Source organism: Drosophila albomicans, chromosome X, assembly GCF_009650485.2.
Source record: "Drosophila albomicans strain 15112-1751.03 chromosome X, ASM965048v2, whole genome shotgun sequence".
NCBI classification, from domain to species: Eukaryota; Metazoa; Arthropoda; class Insecta; order Diptera; family Drosophilidae; genus Drosophila; species Drosophila albomicans.
Genome location: NC_047627.2, coordinates 2,802,480 through 2,826,685, shown reverse-complemented (window position 1 = coordinate 2,826,685; position 24,206 = coordinate 2,802,480). Strand labels below are relative to the sequence as shown.

The window sequence follows — 24,206 nt, the reverse complement described above, 5'->3', positions numbered from 1 at the left end:
TATATATTCATATGTGTGTGATGCATTCGTATACATATGTATATTTTTTAAATTTTAAATTTGAGGTATGAGAACAAGGTCTTAAGTTGCTGCAAGTAGTACATAGAGGAAGCAGAGGCAAGCAGAGACAAAAGTCAAGCTGAAGCTAAAGTCAAAGGCGTCTTTCCACCGCGGGGCTCCAGTTGAAATTTCACTTAAATTACGATACGAATTCTCTACCCGAGACAAAGAGAGGGAGAGCAATGCGAGAGATATTCGTTGAGTGTGTAAATTCGGCACAGTACTGATAACTGAGTATGGCTATAAGGAATGGAAGAGTGCGGTGAAGAGTGAGGAGTGAGGAGATGAGGGAGGGGAGGGGAGTACGCGGTGGTTGCTTTTGCTAGAATGTGCTGACAGTGTCAAGCCCGCAGGGCGAATTCAACTTACTTATATCAATATGCATGACAAGTTTAAAAGCCTTGTGAAGAACATTAAGCAAAAGAGCCAAGCTTCAGCAGGGGTAGCTACAACAAGAAGAAGGGGAAGCAAAGAAAGCGATAGAGAAAGGAATAGCGAGAAAAGTAGAAAGAGAGAGATGGAAGATGCTAAGCAAATGGAAAGTTCAACTACGACTGTTACTTAGGCAAAGGGCAAGCAAGTAAATTGGCTACACAAAAAAAAAAACGAAAATAAAATGAAAAACTATGCAAGAGAATGGTAAAAAGGATGCTCAAGGATCAGAACATGCTTGTGCATTTAATGCTTAACAAGAAACGAGACAAAACGAAATTGCAATAAGAAAGTAAAGAAAGTATGCACTCCAATCAAAGTCAATCTTAGCTAATGCAAATTAGTTGGCGTAATGCAAAAAAATATTAAAAGAGTAAATAGTTTTAAATAACAGATGTGAATCGGGAAATGGAAACAAAAGCCTCAGCTTTAGCTTCAGATTTAAATAAGAACAACAAACGGAAAAGTGGCAAGAAAGTTGCAGCAAGAAGCAAAAAGTACAGCGAAAGTTTTAATGGCGAAGAGAGGGTAAACGAATGGGGAAGAATACGTAGAACAAATTGAGAAGAAAAAGAGAATAGAAAAAACGAGAATTAAAGACCAAAAGTTATGCTAAATTGCTTAGAATGTGATTCGCAAGAGAAACAAAAGAGCGAAGATATAAAAGTTTAGGAAAGTTAGAAAGTTGGGAAGAACGAAGCTATACAAGTAAAGGATAGCGACAGAGAGATAGAGAAATAAAATTAAGAATGAAGCTATAATAGTTAAGGATATCGAGGAAAAGGAAACAGAAGAACGAAGGTATAAATGTTAAGGATAGCGAGAGAAACAGAAAGAGAAAGAAAAGAGAGTTCGAAGATATAAAAGTTGAGGATAGCGAGAGAAAAAGAAATTGAAAGAAACGGAAGAACGAAGATATAAAAGGTAACGATATCGAGAGAACGGAAAAAAAAAGATTTAAAAGATTGCGAGGAAAAGAAATAGAATGAAACTGAAGAACGAAGCTATACAAGTTGAGGATAACGAGAGAGAGAGAGAAAGAGAGAGAAAGCAAAGGAAAATTAAGCTATCAAATTTAAGAATGGCGAGAGAAAAGAAGCGAGAGAGACAGATTGTTCAAGAAGTGATGAGGAGTACCAAAAAGCAGCGAATAAAAATATTGAAAGAGAATTTAAAAAGCTTTTACAATCGGCACGACAACTCCGAGAAAAAAGGGGTAACATTTCTAAGCCAATTCAAAGCAATTTCGTATTCAGTTAAAAGGAATACAAAATTGAAAATGCGAACTTGAGAGGAACACAAAACAGCAACAAAGAAACCAAACGAAACGAAACGAAACGAAACGAAACGAAAAGGAGCTGGCGAATGCTTGAAAAGTTCTAATTAAAAAAGATACTTAAATTCAATTAAAAATGTGTACCTGAGGTGGGAGCCAGCAAGAAAGCGTCCTAGTCAAGGCCAGGAGGGGAGCTTGCTAAATGGGCAATTACTTGCTTAGAATATCTATTTAAAAAAGAAATGTACATAGAACGCAACTCTCACAAACATGTACAGCGAGAAGGAAGAGAGAGAGAGAGAGAGAGTGTGAGTGAATGTGTGAGATGAGAGAGTGCGAGAGAGGGAGAAATTATATCCGCGTGCACAATTTGCCTCATTTTGTTGCAAATTTATTGAAAAACCGATAAAACAAAAATTTCCGTTTTTCTTTTTTTTTTCTACTCTCCGTTTGCCATTGCAGCATTTTGAAAACCACAAACGCGGCCCAGAGACAACTGAAAAAACGCTGATATCAAAGGCAAAGTCAAAGCCAAAGCCAAAGCCAAAGCCAGACGGAGCACAGTTTTTTGGGGTAAATGAGCTGGAAGAGCTGTCCGAGATAAGGATGAGGATGAGGACATTCACAGACAGGACAATCGCGATTAGCCAGCAAATGTAATTTGCAAATAAATAATTGCAAATGATGATTAACGTCGCAGCAGCAGCAACAGCAACAACAACAAAAATCACATGATAATTGAGGAAAATATAATCGTAATCACCGCGAGTCTCGAATGCAATTCGATTACGTTTCCCAAATCAAATCGAATTCTAACGCAACAATTTCAAATTAAATATCGTGAACGCGAACGCGAACGCGAACTCGCGCATGTCTTTGTATTGGTGTTCTCTGCGTGTGTGTGTGTGTGCGTGTGTGTCTGAGAGTGTGTATGTGTGTGTGAATGAGTGAGCACCAATACATAGTCATATGTATTTTTTTCAACATTTTTTTTACGTTGTTATTTGTGACGTGCAGCCAAATAAATAAATAATTGGAATAATCTGAATGCAAATGCAAATAATGTCGATGAAAATGATAATGAAGATGCTAATCTCGCCCACATCACAACAACAAGCAAAAGTCAAAGTGAAAACTAACTAATATCAAAGGAAAAGCACGACCCCTTCCCCTCAACAAAAAAGAAGAGAGCGCGCATCAAGATATATCGTGTATATATAACATGATCTATAGATTCGCAATCGAAACTCTCTGTATACAATTTCCGTTTTCGTTCTTTATGCTATTCGAATCGAAACTTACTATATGCATACATATATAATTGATAACAGCTGGTAATACTTACCTAACACATACACACAAATAGCAATCTCTATATTAAAGTAATATATTATTATATAACAAGCTACGAACGTCAACTGCGTCTCAACAATGCACTAAGGTGAGTACAAAGCTAACAAAGCTATTTTTACAGGCTTTCGTTTCGTTTAGAAATCGAACATTGTTACTTGAAATTAAATTTATTTCTTTTTCTACATAAAATTGGCAAATTGCAGTAGTTATTTAAATGTGGAAATCATAAAGGTTAATTTAGTTTATAAATGCTTATTTAATTTAAGAAAACGAAAATCGTATCTTGAAATGAAAATCAAAACTCAATTAAGATCAAAGAAGTTTCAACAGTTATTATAGTTATTTTTATATTTCGTTTATTTTATATAAGTTAAGTAATAATATAAAGGTATTAACTTAATTTTAGAGTCAAGAAAAGTAGCGCAGACAACATGCACTGAAAAAAGACCAGTTTCTAAAATCAAGAACATTCATCTTAAAAATGGTGTTACTTAAATAAGACCAATTTAAGATTAAATTCTTAAAACTAAAAAAATTATTCTGAAAAATCTCAAAAAAGACGTAATATACTAGATTTACATTACTGCATTTTCATATCCATCGAAATTCTTATAAAGGTTTTATATTTTAATGTTCCTAGCTCAGATAGCCCAAGCTGAATACTGCGTTCAAAATATACCAGAATGTAGTCCTATACCAATATACTTTTTCAATATACCAAATATAGTCTTTAGTATATTCTAAGTATTTGTCATATATATCATTTCGGTCTATTTTACAAATTAATATCACGCTATATTGCATTTATTCAAAATGAGTATTATTAAATGAATATTTCACAGTCGAACACACTCGACTGTAGATTTCTTAATTTTATCTTCTAATACGATTTGTGGTCTTAAAAGTTTTCGATTTGGTTTTCTTATTAACAGGAATTAAGTTGTATATTAAGTGTTTTTGAAATAAAGATATTGTTGCTGCAAAAAGGTTTCATGATTTTGTAGAGCACTAAAACACAAACTCTTCTTTTATTTTTATACAAAGTTCATAAATTGTCCTTATGTATATTATATATAAACTGGCCAGGGAGAAAGAAAGAGAGGGAGAGAGAGAGAGAGAGAGAGAGAGAGAGCTTAAAATACTGCGTGTTCTTACGTTGTCCTTTACTTTTACAGCGACGCCTAATATTCAATCGATCTATCGATACAATTTTTCATAACGTTAGTTAACATAAAATAAACAGAAATAATTCTGTTTCATTACAAACGCTTACAATGTTGTTCTCCATTTAATATTTGAAACTTTGATTAAGTATTTTTGAAATTATAAAAACATTTTTGGCGGCAACAAATATGTTTTCTCACTTTAAGATGAAAATGCGAAATACTAAAACCAAAATCTTGATTTTAGAGCAATTGTTTTTTAGTGCGGTTCTCTGGCTAGATTAAAGTTATATAATAAGATTGAAGTTCTATAATAATAATTATATAATGTGCAAGAAAGTGTACAAAATACGGATATTTCCCTTAAGAAATCGAACATCGTAGCTAGAAATGAAGTCCGATTCTATTTATTCTTTCCTCTTCGATATAAGCTATTTAAATGTGGAAATTATATAGAATATGCTCATAATTGAGGCATCATCATCGTTGGCTATTTTAATGTTGGGCTGCGGTACACCTTGTTGTATGCGCAATGTGTATAACATAATTAAGCATACGTCACGTGCTCGAAAGCGAAAAGCCCCGCAGCAAAAAAGGAACGACAACAACAATGACAAAAAAATTCAATTTGCTTGCATTTTATGAGCCCAAAAGCAAATCATTGACAATAATAAAGAAGCAAAAGCCCCGGAGGCAATGTCGCTGCTTGGCCCATGGCCAACAAGAGGAGGATTGGATCTGTTTGGCGGTATCTGCTTGCCAGCTTGCCAGTTTTTCGGGAGGCGGGGCGCGGAGGGCGTGCCTTAACGGGCGCGCACATTGTAGAAGCAACAGCCGCTCTGACTCCAGCTTCACCCTCGAGCTCTCTCTCTCTCTCTCTCACTCTTTTTGCTCTTCGCTCTTCGTTGCCGTCGTAAATGTGAATGATGTTGATGATGGGCGGACGGGGACCGCACAACAACGGACAGTGGCCAGCTAAAGTGCTCATAAACATTTTGTGTGTCCAGTTCACACACACACACACACACAGAGTGAGAGAGAGAGTGAGATACACTCACAGACAGAGACAGAAACTGGAATTCACATGTGAACAGTGGCTTTGCTTATGTTTTATGAAAGTCTCTTTGTGTGCAAATTTGTTGGGGCTACAAACATTGAAAGGAAAAAAAAAGAAACCGCCCCCTCCCCCCCCAATTCCATCCGTCGCAAAAGGAAGAAAACTGCAACAACATTTGGAAAATGTGTTCCTTTCTGTATTTTGTTTTTCGGTTGTTTTGTTTTGGGGCTCGTTTCAAATTGTGCGAATTCTCTGAACAGTTGTGTCCTTTGCGCATTTCTTTTCTATTATTATATGTTATTTTGCTGCTGCTGCTCTCCTCGTTGTTGTTGTTGTTGTTGTCTTCGTTCGCCTTTATGCGCCTTCGCAAACTTCCTGTATTTAATTTGCCCCAACGCTCGTCGAGCTGTACACTGCGCGCAGCTGGAGCCAGCCACCATCAGACAAGCTACAGCTCCAGCTCCAGCTCCAGCTCCAGCTCCATTTACATCCTCAGATATAGCAACCAGCATCAACAGCCAGCAGCTAGCAGCCAGGCGAATCCAAAATACGACTCCAAAATCCCATTCCAATGCTATGTCAGTCTTGCCTTGCCTTGCCTTAGCTGCTGCTGGCTCTACTCCTTCTCCCTTTACAGCTGCTGTTGCTTCCCTTTTCCCATTCCCATTCAGCGACAAAGAGCAACAATAATAAGTTAGTAAAGTGTATTCAAGCGAGCACAACTCGACACGAAGATACGCTGGAAGGCAAGAAGAATAATAATCAAGAATCATTTTCTGCAGTTTGGAAATATTTATTTTGAGGCTCTCTAATTTTAAATTTTTTGAAATGGTTTATTTGCCACTTAAGCAATATTTTATAATTTCAACACTTCTCACTTTCTTTTTAATTATTGTTTATCTAAATAGTAAGGCACATCTATTAAGATTTCTGTTTTGAACTCAATATCGTGTTATTTTGGAATAGTCTTGAGATTTTATAGCACGTGCTTGCTTGAGATTAATGCTAATAATGTTAGACTATAATTTTATGTGTATAATACTCTAATTTGTATTTATTTTTTTATTTGTTCTACCATATTTCTATTTTGTATTCTATTTACTTTTTTATTTATTTCATATTTTTTATTGTATTTTGATCATTTTCGTTTTTATTTGGTTTTAATTCTTTTTTTTTAATTTCAATTGGTTTCCTTTTTTTTAAATATTGTATTTCTTTTTTATTGATTTATTTCACATCATTTCATTTCAGTTCGATTCATTTTAAATTATTTTAATTTCATGTTTTTGACTAATTTTCTTTTTTATAGTAATAATTTCAAATAATATATTTCATTTCTTTCCATTCTCTTTCCTTTGATTTGATTTTATTTTATGTTGTTTTTATTTTGTTTTGCTGTTTAGTTTTATTTTCATTTAGTTTATATAATTTGATATGTTTAATGAATTCTTTTTGATTACATTTTCTTGTATTTTATTTGATTTTGAAGTCTGTTGCAAGCGTGGCATATCCGCTCTTAGCGACATGTTTTTCTGTGGGGTATAACAAGCCCCGCTCGCACAGTTTTATGACCCGCTGGAGTCTTGCTGTCTCTCGGTCTTACGGTATTTCAGTGTTTCACTGTTTTGTTCTCATCGACATCGCCTGGCATCCTACTGCCTGCTGCCTGCTGCCTGCCTGGCTGCCTGGCTGCCAACTGCTTATTGTGTGTATGTGCCTGGAATTTTAGAGTAAGCATCCCAATGGCTGTGACTGTCAGTAGTAGTGTTCACGTCCCCACTCCAAGGCACTCCACTTCACTCCACCTCACTCCATTCTACTCCACTCCACTCCGTACACCCGCACACATGGAGAGGCAGCAGACGCACACACACACACACACACACACACACACACACACACATATACACACACTTGTTCACAGAAGCGTTTCTACGCAGAGTTGCATGGAAGCTGCTTCGCATTGCTTAAACTCATCCTGTTCGAGTCATGTCGACAAGTGCCGACTGTTTCTTTTGCTAATAGCATTCGCGGTTGTTGCTGTTATTGTTGTTGTTGGTACTGCTGCTGCTGCTGCTGTTACTTCAGTTGTTGTTGTTGTTGTTGTTAGCTATGTCAATGGCAAAGACAACGACAAGTTGTTTGACTGTTGTGGCTTTAGTTGCTTACAGCGAAAAATATATGAACCAAACTCGGTTCGTCTCACTCTCTCTCTCTCTCTCTCTCTCTATCTCTTTCTCTTTCTGTGTGTGTTTGCTGTATGCTTTGTTAACTGGTTAAACAGTTAACCAGGTTAACAGCTAGCCAGTTGAGCATTTGACCCCAACTTGAAGTTCTCTGCTTCTATTTCAATTTGGATTTTCGATATGGCTGCAAAAGAGTTGCAGAGTGGTTAAAATGCACTATTCAACTTGTTATTGTTGTCATAGTCGCTGTTGTTGTTGTTGTTGTTGTCGTGGTTGTCCAAAAATAAAAAACATTTTGGGAGCACTACGACATAATGACAGCCAATGCTGCCGTTTCTGTTGCCGCCGCCGCTTCTAAATTTATGTAAGTTTTATTTTTAATTTTATGGTTGTTGCTGCAGTTGCTGATGTTGCTGATGTTGCTGCCACGAAGTCACATCGCCAGCTGCATTCATTTCACTGCCTGCATTTTACACTATTTTCTATTTTTATTTGCATTCGAGTTTTTTATGTGCGAGAGTCGCGTTGTTTTTTGTCGTTTCGCATGCTTTCAATTTTCTTTTGCATACCCTGGCCCCATCAAATGGCACAAACTGGCTCTGATGAACCCATTGCAATCAATCTGCCAAACTGGCGGAATAAATCAACTGGTGCGCATGACGTATACGCAATGTGCAGAGGGCATCCGACAGTCGTGATGGCTGCTGCTCTTGCTGCTGTGCACTTTTACTTGCTTTTGTGCATTTCGGTTAAAACAGCTAATTTATTTAACATAAAAACACAGAAAAAGGGGGAAGATACGAGTATATGCACAGATTTCGAGTGAAAGAGAAACAGAATCAGAAACTGAAACAGAGGGTGAGAGATATAGGGCAAAGTAGGGTAAATAACATCAAAGATACATAACATGCATAAAAAAAAGGTTGGCTAGGTGAGTCTAGTACATGTCTAGGGCATGTTAAGCAATGATCTGCTTTGCATTTTCTTTTTCAACTTAATTTTATTTCATTTACCGCATATTCAATTAAAATCAACGATTGGCAAACTATCGATTTCAGATTGTATAAGATGCATTTGGCACTCAGACATGAGGTCGTTGATAAGGTTGAAGGTGAAACTCGAAGTAAACACGGCGATGTGGAAATAGATTATATACTATATACATATATTCACTAAGTAATCAAGAATACATATTTGTACTAATTGCTGGCTAAACTTTAATATCTTAAATGTTCCTTTGCAAATTTATATAAACACTCACACACTTACACACCTTAGCAAATTAAATAAACTTCTTCTGTTAGTTTGGCAACTGGTTTCTCTTCTTGTCATCGAGTATCTCTGCTACTAGACTCTATGTGATAACTAACAATAACTGCCGCTTTTCATATTCTGAACTAGATTTCCTTTCTGCTTAAAGTCTCTAGCGTCTCCTTGTAATCGATCAAGGTCTTCTGCTATTATTTTAACATATGTAGTAGCAACGTCTGTTAGTGATTACTATCCACTTATCCTATTATATGTACAAAATAATTCCAGAGTAATTCAACGCCTTCTTTTAATGATGATTTACAACTACGTAGGATCAGAGTAAGGTTTTTTATTTTATAAAATCGAACCTAGCATTATTTTCTGTTATACTTTGATGAGTAACTGCTTCGTAATAACTTAATCAGTAGCAAATTGTTCACCTATACTCATATAGGTAAATAGCATCTGCTTCTGCTTTAAAATAGTATCCTCTTCCGTATAACATTTGCATTTGAGCAACGTCTTCTGTTATACTTTCAACATACATATGTAAGTGGTAGTCTCTTGATATACTCTAAGTGATTATCAGAAATTTGTTCTCAATTATGTCTACTCCTATTGTATAAATGTTTTCGGGCTTAGAACTTACAACAGCAGAAGTAAATAGCAATTTCATTTGTCTTATAATATCAAAACTGGCATCCTTTTCCGTTATATTTTTAGTAGCAATGCTTTGTTATACCATAAGTAGTAGCAACTTCTTCCGCTATACTCATATCGCTAAGTATCAACTGCATCTGCTTAACATTATCTCTAAACTCGCATTCTCTTTTGTTATACATTTACTTGTGAAGTTTTATGTACTCTCAACTAGCATCGTTTTCCGTTTAAGCAACTTCTTCCGCTATACTTTTAACGGGACCTCGAAGTGCAGCGCTATGTTATTGTGCGAGTGCAAGCGAGTGCGCGATAGTTGGTTGCCAAAGTAAGTGTTCGCTGATCGTGTCTATCGCACAGAGGCACTTGCTCTTTTGTTAGAGTAGATGTTCCGATGTCTCAATGCGTTTGAATTTATTGGGGTGGTTTGTGTACTTTTTTGTCGTTGTTGTTGTCAAAGTGAGAGAGCGAGAAAGAATAAAATAAAATTGCAGTAAAACAACAACACTTACTCAACTTGTGTGTGAATTTAATTTTTAAAAGTCATAATTAAGTGCAATAGCAGATAACATTTAACTTTATTTATATTGTGATATTCCATTGCAAATGACAAGTGTGGTTATGGTTTTCTCAGACAAATATGTTCAAAGTTTTTTTTTGGCATTTCTGATCTGGGTATTGTAGCAGCAGCTGTTGGAAGTGGGCGTGGCAAAAATTTGAAACAAACTTGATCTGCGTGCAAACATAAAAAATGCTGTCAAAAATTATAGCTCTATCTCTTATAGTCTCTGAGATCTTGTGTTTCATACGGACAGACAGACAGACGGACATGGCTAGATCGTCTCGGCTGTTGACGATGATCAAGAATATATATACTTTATAAGGTCGGAGATGCCTCCTTTTACCTGTTACATACATTTCCTGTCGGCACAAAGTTATAATACCCTTCTACCCTATGGGTAGCGTGTATAAAAACGAAAAAAATAAAACAGTCAGTGTATTAATTTCGTATTAAGCAGCAAATCATAAGCATAAATCATAATGAAGCAGGAAGGCAGAAATAAAATATGAATTTATTTTATTCACTATTTATTTACACACTGTGAAATTATGGAATGTGAATCAGCTGTTGATCAGAATCGCCAGCAAGCTGGACACTCTTTGTGAAGCTTTTCTGCTTGGCCATGTCAACTGAGCACATCCGACTACTTTAATTATAAGATCCTCCTAAACAGACTCTTACACACTCGTAGATGATAATTATAGAAGAAGGCATCTCCGACTTCATAAACTATATACATATATACAAAACGATGTAGCCATGTTCGTCTATCTGTCTGTCTATCAATCTATTATGTTTTATACTCTATGGTATATTTGATTGCTTGTAGTTTGTCGTTATATCAAACATAGCCTTCGGTACATTTTAGCATTTTGTTAGTATATTTATTTGATATATTTTAAGAGTATTATTCTTCCGTATTGTTTTGTGTGTTTTAGTGCGAATGGTTAACAGGTATTTCACAGTTAAGCTTGTAGCTTTCTTACTCTTTAGCAGCTTACTTTGTCAATCTTCAGTTCGTCAAATATTAAACATTTTCCATTAAATTTGTGCCTTAACACTAACTTCACTATGAGCACACTTTACATTAAAACCAAAGACAAAAAATACTTTTATTTGCAAATGTATAAATTGTCAATGAAGTCTATTAATTTGCGAATTCAAAAGTAGACAATAAACATACACTAAACTTGAATGTACAAAGCTGTGTTAACTACTAACAAATCGAATAACAGTTCTTAATTTGTATTATGAATAATGGAATTACTAATTGGCATCTGTATTGTTGGAAATGCAATCATCAGAAATATGCTTGACTCTGCACTATTCAAATGCAATTAAATGATGTTGGAAGATTATTTACATTATTCACTTCGATGCTTGTTTTAGTTTGAGCAGGGCAGATGTAAACACACAAATTGATTTAGAGATTTCCAATTAAAATAGTTTTCAATTTATCATACCTAAATCATGTTTACTTAGTATTTATGCAATTTAATCAAATAAAGTGTTCAACGCTGTAGTTGGGGAATTTCTAACTATTCGATTCATTGGCTTTATGAACCGTTTTATTTGCATTTAAGGCGTATGACCGCAACCGCAATTGTTGTCTTTTTGTGAATCATCAATATTACGCCCCCGCTGCGCAGCAGGCAGACACCAGGTCGTATACTTTATGCTGAATTGTGCGATTTACATTGTGTGGTTTTTAAACTGTGGCAACTCTGCATATTTAATAAGTCGACGCTGCGGCAATGCGGCGATGCATAAAATGTCAGCAAGGCCCTACAAAAACACACACACACACACACACACACTGAGGGGGAGTGTGTGTGGGGCGGGGGTTGTGATGTGCTTTAGTTTGGTGAAATCAAATTAACACACACCCACACACACACGTCAGCATGTGTTTGTGTGCGCAAATGAAATGAAAATATTGCACTCTGCTTTCAGCATTCGAGTACGAGTATTTGCCAAGAGAATCAAACGAATGGGGCAAATGGAAAGAAGGAAGTAAGGAAGGGGAAAGTGACACTTTTTTTGTAATTCGTTTGCGGCTGCCATAGCAGCAGCAACAGCATCAGTAGCAGCATGTTATCTCAAGCGGTGAGAGGATAAAACCATTAAGTATTATTTTTTTCATCATATTATTCGATTAATCCTATTAAAAGGCTTGCTCGCCAATTCCCAGCGAACAGATGCAATTTATATTGCTTTTACAAGTGCTGAACCTAGTTCGTTTTTTTTTTTTTAGATGCAAATTTCATTATACTTTGTCACTTGTGGCAAGTGTTTTTTATTCTCAGTCAAATGACGATCATTTTATTTTATTGCTAGTGCGTTTAAATGCTTCAAATGCATACAAAATAAATACAGATTCAGCATAAATCGGAAATATTATTAAGGATGAACTTTATAAATAATATCATAGACTACTAAAAATAGTTTATCAATAAACATAAAAATGTAGCCAAGTAACTGAAAATTAATCAAAAAGCTGGTTCGCTTTTGTTTGCATTCATCGATTATGAAATATTAAATAAATACTGACTTGGCATAAATCAGAAAAAGTATTAAGGGTAAATAATTTCATAGACTAACAAATTGTACACATATATATCTAGAAATATAGCCAAGTATCTGACAATTGATGAAAAAAGATTTAAATACTAATTCAGCATAAATCAGAAATATTGTTAATGCTGAATTTTGGAAATATGAATTTTTAAGGTATATAGATTTGGTACAAATGGTATATAAATATAAGTCAAAGAAGCCAATAAAATTTCGTATCCATTCGTCCACATTTTTAATTACTAAATTGTTAATGGTAATTTGTGTAAATAAATATGGTATATATTAGGTATAAATCTAATATAAATAAATGCCTGTAAAATTTCGTTTACTTTCGTAAATATTTGGAAGCCCTATCGATCGAGTATATAAACAAATGTCAAGAACTGCATTAAGACACACATAGATTAATCCGCTGGGAGTTATGTAAACTTCACCTTAAACAGTGATAACTATATATAGAGAAACTGCTTGTGGGGTTTTCCCAGCACCACAGAAAACTACAACAAAATGTCGCTGACACAGTTGGCACTGAGTTGAATCGAACACATGTTCTTGTGTCTGAATGTCTATTTGATTCCACGGATCAGTGCGATTCACGAGTTTAGTTGCTCGACGCGTCGATGATATTCGAGGGCTCATTAATAAATATGCTCACGACCAACAAAAATGGGGTGTGGAATGAATGGCGAATGGCGAGTGGGCATATTAGCTAACTTAGGTGACATGGCATAATAATGAATTCGAATGAGTATAAGAACAAGTCAAAAATTGGCAACCGAAATCAAACAAATTGAAAATGGGCCGACGCCGATGCTGATGCCGATGCCGACGATGATGATCAAGCGGCTGACTTTGGTGTGTGTTGTATCTTATCGTATCTTATAGATACTATTTTATAGACCCACGCGCATTAGATACACACTCGCACACACGCACACACATCGGACAAAAGACATGTTGATAAATCGTCAACGATATTTATAGGAGTTTAGTCGTCGTCGTCGCGCCCAAAATGCGAAGGACACACACACTCAAAAGTGCCTCGAGGGCCCTAACACAACCAACAGTAGCAGCAGCAGCAGCAAAACAAACAGTAAACAAACAACAACAACAAATGCAAACAAACAAACAACGACCAGCTAACATTTTGCGAGATACATTTTATAGTAGGCGCGTGTCAATTGATAAACAGCAGCTCAAACGCTGACCTCTCTCTCCCTCTCTCCTCTCACTCCCCTGCAAAACATCATAAAACTGTCGCAATAAATCGCGAAGCAACCAAAATAATTGTTGACAACTTTACCAACCAGACGAATGACCCAAACGAATGACTCAAACCCAGCTCAAATTGCCGAAAGTACTCAAAAGTCCAAAATCTATTTTCATCTGTGACAACAAAAATAATGCATTAAGTGCGAACAATTTTTGCACTTGCCCTTTTTTCATTTCATCCACTAAAAAGCATTTCGACGATTTGAAATCTTCGGCTTTCCCACGTAACAAAAAAAAAAAAAAAAAAAACGAAAAGAAAAGAAAAGAACATAAAATGGTCAGTGTATCGATTTCGTATTAAGCAGTAAAGCATAAACATAAATCATAATGAAGCAGGAAGGCAGAAATAAAATATGAAATTATTTTATTTTCTATTTATATATAGACAGTGAAATTATGAAATGTGAAAGAAATGCAGATAAGAGCTTAATATACAACATGTGAATCATAAACTATTTTACAAAGACATTTAAAAGAGTTGAGCTAAAATAATACAAGTAAGAAGGCTAGAGTCGAGTGAGCTCGACTGTGAGACACTCGCAACTCATTTTCAATGAAAGCAATATAGTGCGGTATTACTCTTAAAATATACCAAATAAATATACTAAAATATATAATATGGGTTATATTCGGTACATCGATGTACATTCGAAATATACCACTGAGCCCGAAATATACCAGATTATCAAGAAAAGTAACTAAGGTGGCTTCCATATAAATAACAATTTATTCAAACTAAGATTTTTTGAAAAAGACAACAAGTAAGAAAGCAACAGTCGAGTTAGCTCGACTGTGATACACTCGCTACCCATGAAAGCGATACAGTGCGGTATTATTCTTAAAATATACCAAGATGATATACTGAAATAAAGTGTAAAGTATATTTGGTATTTTGATTTACATTGAATACACAATATACCAGATTGTCAAGCAAACGAATAGAACTGTTTTATTCTTAAAATATATGTCTTTAAAAATAAATTTAATATACTGAAAAAATACCGAAATATACAATAGTCTACATATAGTATATTAATGTACTACATATTACATTCAAATTATATTATTGAGAACGAAATATACCAGATTGTCAGACAAAAGTAACAAGGATGGCAGCATTTGAATCACAAACTATTCAACTTAAACCTTTAACAAAGATAAACTAAAATAAGAGAAGCTACAGTCAAATAAAGGCAAAACAGAGTGGTATTATTCTTAAAATATACCAAATTTATAGACTGAAATGCCAAAATATACCGACGTTTATATTTCTTAAATAATACTATTACATTCAAATTATGCTATTGAGTCCGAAATATACCAAATTGCCAAGCAAAGTAACAAATTAGGCATCATGTGAATCACAAACTAATTAAGTCAAATAAAACAAGTAAGAAAGCTAGAGTCGAGTGTGCTTGACTGTGAGATACCCGCATTTTAAATAAAAGCAATTTATTTTGCGGTATTATTCTCAAAACATACCAATTATACTACAAAAATACTAAAAATATATTTTGGGGTATTATTAAAATATACCGAATATACTAAAAACACTAAAAAATATACCAAATGGTATATTTGGTATATCGGTATAGTACCGCATTCAAAATATAGCATAGACGGCACAATATACCGGATTGTCGGCCAAAGCAACTAAGACCCCTAGTAAGTAGGCGTTTTTGCCCATACAAAAGTATTTCTTTAATAACTTCCACAATTTTTATCTGAACGCAACCAAATTTTCAGGAGTCATAAATACTATGTTATAGTTATTATTGTATATACGCAATTCTAGCTTTACAATTAAGCTTGTTATTTTTTTGATTTACGCTTGTTTATTTTTTGATTTACGGGGGCGGAAGTGGGCGTGGCAAAAATTTGAAACAAACTTGATCTGCGTGCAAATATAACAAATGCTGTCGAAAAAAATTATAGCTCTATCTCTTATAGTCTCTGAGATCTAGGTGTTCATACGGACAGACGGACAGACACACAGACGGACAGACGGACATGGCCAGATCGTCCCTTCTACCCTATGTATAGGTATAAAAATACTGATCGGTTTTCTCATATTTTCGTCACTTCGCGTATTAAACAATTTAATATATTGCGTAGCTATAATTTTCAATTTTGAGGGCGCATTTATTTTGTATTATATTTGTTATTTATAGAGTTCGAATGAGACGAGGTGGGCAACAAAAGCAACGCTACGAAGGCAGTGCGAGAAATGTTGGCGTCGTTTTAGTTGAATTAGAAAACGAGCAACAACAAGCAAGAAAACAAATAAAATAAGCATTGAGTGCAAATTGCGAAAAATCGCATTTTTGTTGTTTTTTGGCTGGGTGCAATGTTTTAATTGGGGGAGTTTTAAGGTCAGATACACAGACACGCACAATCAATAAATCAATTGAAATTGGCACAAAAGAAAACGAAAAATGTTCGGCGCACACAGCAAAAAAAAAAAAAAAAAAAAAACAAAAGAGAGAGAGGAGAGAAAACGTTGCGGAAGCGATTTGAAAGCGCGTCGATTATTCGTGCAACAACAGCAACAACACCGACAAAATTGCTGCTAATCAAAAGCTGCACGAATGTTGTAAACAGGGCCAACAGCAGCAACAGCAACAGCAGCAGCAGCAACATTAGCAACAACTATAACTAATCAAAAGTGAGCATTGTGGGTGGCATCACTAGTGAGTGGTGGGTGATCAAGCGAAGGGAAGGGAAGGGAAGGTTTCTCTCTCTCTCACACACACACACACCCAACTGGCAGCTGCAACAGTTGTTGGTGTTGTTGCCAGAATTCATTTTAAATTGAGAAAAATCGCAGCTACTGGCACGAAATCACGAAAAGTTTTAATTATTTTCTAACAGGCAAACACACGCAAAGTCTGAGAGAGAGAGAGAGTGAGTGAGAGCGAATGAGTATAAGAGCAAGAGACAGTGTGTTGTTGTTGTTATTGTTGTTAGGGTTTGCTGAACTTTTCTAGGCACGCCATCGTGCTGAGTTAAGAATCGAGCCGCTTGTTCGACTTCATGCCACATTACTATATGTGTGTGTGCGTGTGTGTGTGCTAGAAATTAAATACGTTAAATCGTTCAGCGAGTATCTATCTATCTCTCTCCCTTTGTACGTGTGTGGGTGTGTGTGTGTGAGCGCACATTGCGACGTCAATTTGTGGTCATTTCCTTTTCATCAGCTTGTGAAATTTTTCTGTTTTATTGCTCTTGCTCCTGCAACTCGAGCTGCGTACGTGCAGATGCTCAAATTACACACACTCACACCTATGTGTGTACACACATACATACACATACACACGTACATACATATGCTTTGTGCCCTGGAATGTTTAGATTACAACAGCAGCAGCAGCATCACACACAAACACACAGAGAAAGAGAGATTCATGTCAGGCTGGCATAAATATGTATGTTTTTTTTTTTTCGTTGCTCGCTTTTAAGAAGTTGCTTTGTACAAATATTTTCGGTAAGCAGCCGCAGCTGCCATTGCTGTTCCTTTTGCCACACTCTCTCTCTCTCTCTCTCTCTCTCTCTGTCTCCTTCTCTCTCTTTCTGAGGTCAAGCCACGCCTCATTGCCCCACATTTCGTCAGCAGGAGCAGGTGCTCGCCATTTAACAGAATCTGCTGGAACACGTTAAGTATACGCCCAGGTGAGGTTCGGCAGTTAAAACACGCTTGTTCGCTCGTTCGCTCTGCAATCTCGTGCAGTCAAAGTATTTAAAGCGCGACCGCAACTTTCATTTCAATTAGTTTGCCAAACTTTGAGCTACCATTGTTCGATAGTTTCCACTTGAAAAGTATTAAGCAAATAACTCAAGAGCCAAGCCGAGAGCAGAGAGTATCAATGAACTGCCGAAACCAAGTCAATTGATAGTTGAACAATTCAAGCATCTTAAATTTGTAATAGTAAAAGCATTTTAATTGAATTTCTAGTCAAACTTTATTTGAACTTTTTTCCACCAGATTAAAGTGTTATTAGCAAGTTTTATGCATTTTATATGTATATAAAGTTGAGTGTCGTTCAAGAGCTACAATGCAGACACTGATTTGGGGTTTCAAAATAAATAATATCTCAAATAAGTTCTTTAAACTAAAGTTTGCTTTTGGAATACAAAAAATACCTACCAAAAAGATCCAAAGGATAACATGACGTTGAAATTTAAAAGAAGTACGCAAGCTGTCAGCTGTAATTTTAGTATTATAAGTTAATACAAAATTGTTCATATTTAACTAATAGCTTTCGCATAATCTAAACAAGAATTTTCTTCTCTTCAACACTTGGGTTCAAGCAACATCTTCTGAATCAGAAGTTAACGTTTACTAACGATTTTTTCGCTTGCTCTTCTCCAATTGTAACAACGATGCAACAATGATCGCCTAATAGAAATTTTCTTCTATTTTATTGAATCCAAAGTAGCATCTACTTCCGATATACCTTTACTAGCAACTACTTCGTTACAACATGAGTAGTAGCAACTTCTTCCGCTATACTCATATCGCTAAATAGCAACTGTTTTTCTGAACTCGCATTCTCTTTTGTTATACATTTACTTGCGAAGTCTTACGTACTCTCAACTAGCATCGTTTTCCGTTTAAGCAACTTCTTCCGCTATACTTTTAACGGGAACTCGAATTGCTCGGCAATGTTATTGTGCGAGTGCAAGCGAGTGCGCGATAGTTGGTTGCCAAAGCAAGTGTTCGCTGATCGTGTCTATCGCACAGAGGCACTTGCTTATTTGTTAGAGTAGATGTTCCGATGTCTCAATGCGTTTGAATTTATTGGGGTGGTTTCTGAACTCTTTTTGATGTTGTTGTTGCCAAAGTGAGAGAGCGAGACTAAGAAAGATTGAATCTTTTGCAACACGAATAAATGCAACAGCATTAACATTGACTCACTCCTCATGCAAAAAGGAGACAACTTGTAAAGAATATTCTCTTCCATGTATAAAAAACTTTGTGTTAGTGCTTTAAATGTATTTTTCATATAAACTTAGCTTAATTGACCAAATTAAATATGCAAATGTTATTCAGTCTCTTGCCATTTCTATTTATTTATGATTTATTAAAATAAAATGCATTGCCTTGATTATTAGTATTTCAGTTCCTTAATACTCTGGAAAAAAATGTATAAATAACTCGACAATTTTTTGGGTACACGTGTGAATTTATTTCATTAAATCGCTTGCGATTGTTTCCATCGCTTCCTTCCTGTGGGAAGTCGCCAATCAGTCAGCGAATTGTTGTTTTTGTCTGCACACACACATATGTACATATATGTAGGTATATGTATATGTATGTATGTATATAATGCTGCACATGTGTACTATATGTTGTCGTACTTATCCGAACTTTTGCTCTTGCAGCTGCTCTGAGGAAGCTGCTCCTCTCTCCGTGCAACGAAATTTACAATCGCAGAGCAAATAATTCAAATGCAATGCATAAATTGTGGAATGCAATTAATAAACACACACACACACATGCACATGCACATATTTCGAGCTCTGCTGTGTGCGGTCGCTTGTGCATCCCAAAATGAATGACAAACTTTTTGCAGCCGCTTAAACCTCGTGTGGGCGTGGTGGCTTCGCTTCCTCTCTCTCTCTCTCTCTGTGCTCCATTTGCATAAATATTGCCACCAGCACAGTGCACAGAGAGTCGTCGCAACAATCTGCCCTTCCCCCTCTTACATCGGACCTCGCGACCCGCTTGGCTCCGCTTAGCTGCGTGTGCGGTCGCTAGGTGGCGCTGTAATCAACTGTGTCAAAATGCCAGCGTAGAAAGTCAAAAGTCGTCGGCGTCATCGTCGTCAAGAGGCAACTGCGACAGCGACAACAACAGCGACAGCAGCAACAACAGCTTTGAAGGCAAGTCAAATTTGAGAACACACACACACAAACACAAACACATATATATATATAAACATACACATACACATACGCACTGGCTTAGACGACACAAATTTGAAGGCAGGTGGCTGGCAGCATCCTAGGCGCAAAAGTGGAGGTTAAAAGCGAGCCAAAAGCTAAGAAGAACAACTAAAGAAAAAGTAAAACGAAAGCAAAGCTAAAATAAATGTGACTCAAACGAGTCTTGCCCGACTAGCTGCCACCCTGTAATGCCCAAGAGAAGTTCACTAAGACTTAATTTGATAGCCTGCATTTATTGTCAATGAGCAATAGATATATTTTATTTAAACATTTTTTTCCGTAATCCTATTCAATTCGATAATATTTGATTTAAATTGTACTTTTTCTTATATGTTACTTAAATCATATTCATATTCCAATTTTAATTCAAACAACAAATATATATAAATACAAATAAGTAGATATATATTTTTTTAAATTTAATTTAAAATTGTACTGGTTAGTTTATAACGGAGTTTTATTCAGATTTTATTTTATTTTATTATTTATTTTATTTTATTTTACAATCCAATTATATTTTAAACTTATTTATATTTAAATTTTAACTCAAAAGTTAAATCAATATACATTTTTTAAATTGTAGTTTAGTCAGATTATTTCGTTGAAATCAAAATGACTTTTAATTTTTAATTTAATTAAATATGTTGCTTTTTTGTGTTCGATAGTTTATATCTGATATATGTTTAAAAAAATGATTATTTAAGTTACATATGTTCAATTGAAAATTTAAATAACATTAAGTCTCTGTCTCTTCGTCAGTGAATTTATAGTGTTGTCATATTATGATGCATATTTTTTTTGTTTTATTTTTGTTGAATCCATGAAAAGTTTGTGACACTAAGCTACCCCACTGAGCAGCTGCTGCCTGCTCTAGAGTATTATATAAGGCGAAACGGAACGAAACGAAACGAAATGAAATGAAAAGCCAAAGCTGACAGCTTGACGAACGCTGACAGCTTTGGAGGCAGGGCAGAGAAGAGCAGAGCAGAGTCGAACAGAGGGTAGCAATACACACATGTGCTTCATAAGGATGTGTGTGTGTGTGTGTGTGTGTGAGTATGAGTGTCAGACAGGTGTTAAAGCGCTCCAAAAACAGTAGCAACAGCAACAGCAGCAGCAAACGGCAGCAGTCGAAAGTGTTCGCCTTGTTTTGCTTGTTGTAATTGACACTTAAACTCGAAATTTGACGCAAATTGCAACAGCAACAACAATGCAGACAACAATCACACATACCACATGTTGCCATACACACACACATACACACACAGATATACTCACGAATACATATGATGCCAAGAGCCAGCGGCAGCAACAACAACAATGCATTTCAAGTGTCGCTTGCGAGGCGGAAGTTCTCAAGCTGCAGCTGCCAAGTCGAAAGAGACAGAGAGACTGAGAGAGAGAGAGAGAGAGAGAGAGCGGGCGATTGAGACAGAGATAGAAGGTGTACACGCACACTTAGCGCTGGGCGCATAATGAATTGTAATTTGAATAGACTTGACTGAGGGAAACCAGCCTCAAAAGTCGCTTGCTATTAACTTAAATTACGTTGCATACTTTTGTGCGCGTCGCATACGAATTTTATGCCAACGCCAACGGCAATGGCAACGGCTACGGCAACGGCAACGGCAACAAAAGCCGCGCATTAAATTCACAAACACACATGCAGACAATGCGAGGAGAAGGAAAAGGAGAAAGAGGAGCAGAAGCAGCAGCAGCAGCAGTGGCAAAAATTTATTGTTTGCGCCAGGCAACATTTTTAGTGCGGCAGCTGCCTTTGCCTTGATTAAAGTAAAAATTCACTCTGGCATACACTGTGTCACACACACTGACACACACACATAGATACAATGGCTAGAGTATATGCATAGTTATGTTTGTCATTTAACACATGTAATACTTGGCAATGGCTTTTGTTGTTGGTCGCCTGCTGTGAAAACGCGCGAATGTTTAATGCCAACAACAGCAAACAGCAAACAGCAGCCAGAGCCGCAGCCAGAGCGACTGGCAGCTGTGTAGCACAACAACACAAGATGCTGATGCTGCTGGCTGTGTGGCATAGCATGGCATGGTATTATGCAAGTCTTGGATGCCGAGCTCGAGCTTAAGCTCAGAGCAAAAATCAGCTCTTGCAGCTTCGGCGTTTAAGTGGATGTAGCGTTACTTTTATGGCACTCTGTGCTCGTGTATGCTAATGCCACACGGTTCCTAATGTCTTTGCCCATTGTACAACTGTGCAACACACACTTACACTTACACTTACAGTCAACACACTCGCATTCGCACTCACACACACGTGTCTTCCGCCTCCTGGCCTATAAATAACCGACAGCTGACAAGCGATCCGACAGCTGAGATAGTCGAGACTCTTGCCAGAAGTTATGAGCCGATAATTCTTTTCTTCTTTTTGTTTTGTGGTGGCCAATTGGATTATGCTAATTGCAATTAGTAAACGGAAAAGAATGTGCTTAAGCAGATTAAAGCTGAGAGATAGTAAACGAGTGAACGTTAAGGGAAATGATTAATAGTTGATGAGCACTTTTATAGTTAAATGTATAGCAGTTAAAACAGCTTAGATTTCATATGTTAAATTAGCTATCAGGTAGATACAAGATTAAATATATTGACGAAGAGATTTAAATAGTTGTAGCGAAACTCAAGTAAAAAAAAGCTACAGTCTAGGGTGCGAGAATAATTGAAAGCAAAATAGTGCAGCATTACCTTATTAATATACAGAAAGAATACTAACATACATATGTTGAATGCTATATATGGTATATTATTATACTATCGATATTCCATTTAGTACAAAATATACCAAATCTTAAACAATACCTTATTAATATATAATATAAAATACTAATTTAAACTAAAGGCTATATTTGGTATATTAATATACCACTATACTCAAAATATACCTAATAAATGTTCTTAAACATTCTAAACTATACCGAAGGCTATATTTGGTATATTAACATACCACTATACTCAAAATATACCATCTCTTAAAATATACCTAATAAATATTCTTAAACATTCTAAACTATACCGAAGGCTATATTTGGTATATCAATCAAAGTAACTATGATGAGGTATCCATATACATGCAATTATTTCATAAATAAATTTTATGATTTTTATGTGATTGACAAAAATATTTTCTTCTGCATATTACATGCGTTTCATACCGGCATAAAGTTATAATACCACTCTACCCTCTGTGTAACAGATATACCACAATAATTACAGCAATTAAATTTAATTTAATATATTATCTGAAATGAAAAGCGAAAGTTTAAAAAATATTATACAATTTTGTGTCTGGCTGCCAAAACTTACTTACTTACTTACTTAGGTTCCTCATTTGAGAAAACATTTGAATATATAATATAATTATATTTTCGCAACTAATTTGATTTCATTCATCAATTATAAGCTACAAATACATATTGAAATGTATATAGTACTATATAATTATCTTATTTTTCTGAATCTGTGCTGATTTCTTTATTATAATAACATCTGTCAAGCATGTAGTTCAAAGGTCTGTGATCACTATGCCAAACGATAAATTTATCGCTTTATATGCAGATGAGGCACATTTTGCTTACAACTCTATTGACAGGCCGCACACACATACACACACACACACACACGCACACACACGCACACCCACGCAATCGTATCGTACATGTTAAATGTTCTGACTGGTAAATTAACATATTCAGAGCGAGTTATCCCTTAATGCGGCGTCCCTACTTTCAATTTCTTTCACTCAGCCGCCGACGTCGCTGCCGCACGCTGCGTATACGCAATCTAATGTGTGCGCGTGTTTTGTGTTTGTGTGTGCATGGGTGTATGGGTGTGTGCGTGTGTGCGTGTGTGAAGGTCACCGGCAACGTCAACGTTGGCGCCCAGCTGTCTGTGGCTCGACAAGCCTGCCCCACCTCCGTTCTCCGCCTCGACACGCTTCCCCCGCTCCCGGTTTACCCGCTTTTACAATTTGCCCGCGGCGCCTGTTTGTCTGCCGCTTGGGCTGTCGTTTGTTTTGTTAATGAGCGACTGGCATCACTGGCCCGTCCCAACCTAACATCCGCCTGCCCACATCTGTTCACTGTTCTCTGTTCTCTCGCTCTCGTTGCTATATATGAATAAATAATTAGAAAGTGTTTGTTCTTCTGGTTGAGCTAAGCAGCCGCAGCGGCCTCTCAGTAAAATCCCCAAATTGAATTCAATGCTAAACGCAACGCAAAACCGAAACCAAAAACCAAAAACGAAAACGAGAACGCTGCGCAAAATGTGAACAAACTGAAACAAAACACAACAAGATTTAGCATGTTTGCACGTTTTGCTCGACGCTGACACATTTAGCACTTAATTTTGAAATATTTTTCTTCATTTTCTCCTCGCCTCC

General features: G+C 36.2%; 1 long non-coding RNA gene across 1 annotated transcript in view; it reads left to right on the top strand.

The window, feature by feature from the left end:
- Nucleotides 1-24,206, top strand: part of LOC127565172 (uncharacterized) — a 57,194-nt gene that overhangs the window by 1,445 nt on the left and 31,543 nt on the right. The window contains exon 2 of the long non-coding RNA XR_007954556.1: nucleotides 2,231-3,209. This is a non-coding gene — a long non-coding RNA (uncharacterized LOC127565172). The remainder of the gene's footprint in view (nucleotides 1-2,230; nucleotides 3,210-24,206) is intronic.